The following is a 5048-nucleotide window of genomic DNA, read 5'->3' as shown; positions in this document are numbered from 1 at the left end:
TGAGGGAATGAGTATGTAAACAGACAACAGTAAAGTAAGACAGTATATAGGACAATAGACCCACAAGGTCTGCAGCAACCCATCCAGGAAGCCAAACCTCAACCTCTGTAGCCATCGGCCCAGAAGGATCAGGACTTGGACAAAGACTGCCAGCTTCCCTACCTTTAATCCCAGCTTGCAGTGCAGGACCAACCAGAGAAAGTCCAATATGCTCCCCAAGCCAATCACGTAAGCTGCCCCGCTTCTAGTTAGCCTGCGTCCAGCTTTCACAGGTGAACAGCCTCCAATCAGCGCATACCTGAGGCCTCCTCCTTTTTGTACTATGAAGCTTTTCTACTTCCTACCTGCCTTTGAGTCTCTGCCAAACACCAGTGAAGGTGGTTGAGTCTCTTACTATAGACAGCTGTGAAAAAAATAGCCACTGTTCTCATTTGGGAGTTCTTTATGTATTTCCACACATTAGTGGACAATAAATTAAATAAACTTGGAATTATCTCCTAGCTGTCATGGACTTGGTGAAATAAAACTCATAACTAGAAGATGCTGAAAGTAATCTGAGGGGACTAGAACTGCATTTTTATATTTTTCAGTTTCATTGAGTTAAAATTGACATAAAATATTGAATTAGTTTAAGGTGTACAACATAATGATTTGATATAGGTATATATTGTGAAATAATCCATGTTTAGTTAACATCCATACAAATTTTTTTCTTGTGATGAGAACTTTTAAGATCTACTCTCTTAGCAATTTTAAAATATACAATACAGTATTGTTAACTATAGTTGTATATAACAAGATAAACACTATATTTGAAAGTAATGTACATGCTGTACATTATATCCACAGAGCTTATTTATCATGTAACTGGAAATGTGTATCTTTTGACCACCTTCACCCATTTCTCCAACCCTCTACCTCTTACCTCTGGCAACCACCAATCTGCTTTCTGCTTCTATGAGTTAATTTTCTCTTGGTTTTCACATATAAATATCATACAGTATTTGTCTTTCTTTGTCTGACTTATTTCACTTAGCATAATGCCCTCAGGGTCCACCCATGTTGTTGCAAATGGCAGGATTTCCTTATTTTTTATGGCTGAATAGTACTCCCTTGTGTGTGTGTGTGTGTGTATATATATATATATATATATATATATATATATATATACACACACACACCCCACATCTTCTTGGTCCGTTCGTCCATTGTTGGACACTTAGGTTATTTCCATGTCTTGGTTATTGTAAATAATGTTGCCATGAACATGGGGGTGCAGATATTTCTTCAAGAAAGCAATTTGTTTCCTTCATATATATACCCAGAAGTGGAACAGATGGATCATATAGTAGTTCTATTTTTAATTTTTTGAGGAAGCTCCATACTGTTTTCCATAGTAGCTACACAAATTTACATTCCCACCAATGGTACACAGGGGTCCCCTTTCCTCCATGTCTTTGCCAAAACTTGTTATCTCTTGTCTTTTTGATGACAGCCATCCTAACAGGTATGAGATGATATCTCATTGTGGTTTTGATTCACATTTCCTTGATGATTAGTGATGTTGAATACCTTTTCAAGTACCCCTTGGCCATTTGTATGTCTTCTTTGGAAAATGTCTATTCAATTCCTCTGCCCATTTTTAAATCAGATTTTTTTTTTTGCTATTGCATTGTATAGAACTGCATTTTTAAAACATATTTAAATCATATGGAAATCCATGGTCATGGATAGTCATACAGCAGAGAACACTTGGCTAGGGATAAAAGAAAAGAAAAAGACACATGCTATTTTTGCAGGATATGCTACAGACCATCGAGCCAGAATAAAGATAAGGGTAATATTTTCGTGACGTGGATTAAAAAACTGGCAAAAAGAGAAAATTCTAGTAAAAGATGTGACTATGAAATGTCTGCTAAAAATCTAATTCTTTCCAAAATAGAGAATCAGATGCACTTCTGACTTGCTTTGTTAATATTTCAGGAATAAAACAAACCACAAAACCAAAAAGATTATGTGGAAGTGGAGGAGGAATCAAAGCTAACAATCTCATTAGAAAGTTCTGAAAATATGGGAGGAATGGAATGAATTGAATTGAATGAACTGGAGAATGCACAGCTCTGCAAGCAACAGACGAGGAAAGATGGCTGGATCTTGGCAGAGTTTTTCTAGAGTCTTGTAACAGTCAGCTGGATCACTGTTGGAAATTTAACAGCCTGTTTTTTTCTTCTATTCAGCATTACAGCTAAGAGTCCCCACATTTACATATAAAGCAGCGAGGTCTGAAGTGACGTTATTTTAGCATATGGTCTTATTTCTGATATGCTAATATTGGTAGATATTTTGGGCAGTTAGGACTAAACACTGAAATAAGAAAAGCCACCACCTACGCTCTACTACAGTTATATTTCCCACTTAGAGTTAGTGTTTCCAGACTGCCCACACTTCATTTTAATCAACTTCTATTACTTTGCTGAATCAACTTATGAAGTTTGTATTAAAAAACAATATTGCTCATGATTTCATCAGCTCAGTAATCAGCTCAGTAACTCAGTAACCCTAACTAGAGTGGAAGAAATGAATCTCAAATAAGGGGCCAAGTCTTAGGTCTTCCAAATGCACTTCTCAGCATGCATGCACTCCAGAATTTTCAGCTATATCTACATTTTAATGTAACGGCCAATACTATGAAGAGAGGATACTGGAAAAAGCATCTCAGATCATATCTGCATCAAGCAAAGTGTTAGCATTGCAGACTGATTGTTTTTCATTGAAAGATTGAAATTCGTCTTCTTTTTTTTTTTGAAATTATTCTTTTTTGACAGCTAAATATAATTCACTAAATAAATATTTGCAATCATTAAATAAATACTTGTATATCAACTATGTGCAAGACACTGTGCTTGCTACTCTAAAACAGGTTGAATGAAAGGTGGAAGATTTATTCTCCAGGTTTCTTAAGTTTTAAAATGTATTTCCTTGTTTCTACCTATCAATGTTTCTCTTACAGGCATCCAATCTATATATCTTAAAATGCCATAAAAATGGTTACACATTTGTTCATTTAACCTAACTTCTTTGAAGAAACGTCGGTCAAACCAACTGACCTTTAATTAAAATAAGTATTTCTCAAATGTGGTACTTTGGGGGGCTTGAATGATCTGAAAAGCACGTTCGAAGTAGTCCCCAGAAAGCACAACCTGACAAACAGAAAATGTTGAGTCTGTGAAATTCCCCACTGGTTTAGTAGGTATGAGCATCTGGGCGCTGATGAAATGCATGCTTGGACGCCACCCCTTCCACCAAAAGTCTCAGTTCTCCATGTGTGCACACAGTACTCCCATGACTAGGAGGCTATCGATTGTAAATCCACCATCAATTCAACAATAGATATTTGGGAAAAAAGAAGCCACTCTATAAAATGTATACATGGTTATAAATGTTAAAATAGAGAGAAAGGTACATCTTAGAATCCAAGTAATATGATTTTCTTATAAACATACATATATATATATCATACATATATAATGTGTATTTTTTCTCATAAGTATACCTATATATATATTTTAATATCTCTCCCTCTCTCAAACACACACACACACACACACACACACACACACACACACACACACCCCATCGTCTTCATTATCTATGTAGGAAAACCTCCAACATCACAGTAAATATATTTCAATCTCACATCCTGATTAACACATGCCATCAGTAGATGCACATTCCTCACATAAGTGGAGCAGTTTTCACAGTTTGGGTGCCATTCTCCCTTCTTTAGATATTACAGTGCAAATGAGAATTTCAGTGCGATGATATCATGGTTAATTTAAATTTACGGCAGTCAGGAAATTCCCAAAGCAGATGAAGAACTTCTAAACGTCACATGTGAACACAGCTAAGTATAAATAGCAGTGGTGATCCCAACACTGATTTTCATTGTGTTTAGAGGCATTTAAATCATATCACATACGGGACTGGATTCTTTTTATGTTGATTTATATAATTTTAATTATTTAGGAACAATCACTTTCTAAAACTCAATAAAGAGGTTAGATGGGACATTTGTGGGGGAAGTTAAACATGGCTCCTAACCACAGGAGAAAAAATATAAGGCAAAGGAGAAAAGATAAACAAGAATAGACGATGACATAGCCATCTGTCAGCTCCCAAAGGATATGTTGGTTTTCATGATGGTGTTTTCTGTTTTCTTTTTCAATGCTTTACCCAGCAGCATGCTGTTCAGTAAGCAACATTCAGGTATAGGATTGAGACAGACACTACTGATAATAGGTGACTGCCTTTAGGTATCCCTGATATATAACCTGGCTTGTCCCCTAGCAGATTTTGGACAATGGTTTTAAAGCACATGTTTTAATCCAAGATAAGAAGCTCAAGGCTACTAAAGAGAAGATAGACATTTTACATATAAGTGTGTGTGAGTGTGTGTGTGTGTATATATATATATATATACATATATATATACACACACACATAAATATGTATATATAATATATTTCAAATGCAAGGCAAAAGATACTACAAAGTTATTACAGAATGTAAAGACTTCTGGTTCCAGCAGATAGTGTACCAGGATAATCTTAAACTAACCTAGGAAAAACAACTAGAAATGTTGGATAGAAAATAGGAGTATTTTTTTTAAAGTGTATAGAAGTCTTTGTAAAAAAAAAAAAAAAGAAAGAAAGAAAATCTCCACATGCTAGAAAGGAAGAGTGGGGGGATGGGGGGAAGAAACGAAAAAAAAAAGCAAAAAAAAAAGAAAAAAAGGAAGAGGCAACTGAAAACCTGAGAGGTAAGAATGTGTTCTGATGAAGGGGCTATTCTACAAAATGCTATCCACTACAGTAACCTAAGGGCCTGAGTAATTTTTTTCCTTTTAGGTTGACTTAAAATTCTATAAATTTTCCTTAGAATTACAAATCTGATGTGTACGTATTTTAGTGTGTAGCTTGATGAATTTAAAAAATGTTTACACCCATGTAACCAGTACCCCCAGTCTAGATACAGAACACCTCTATCAC

This window comes from Balaenoptera musculus, chromosome 2 (genome assembly GCF_009873245.2).
Source record: "Balaenoptera musculus isolate JJ_BM4_2016_0621 chromosome 2, mBalMus1.pri.v3, whole genome shotgun sequence".
Taxonomy (NCBI): domain Eukaryota; kingdom Metazoa; phylum Chordata; class Mammalia; order Artiodactyla; family Balaenopteridae; genus Balaenoptera; species Balaenoptera musculus.
This window is presented reverse-complemented; position numbering follows the sequence as displayed.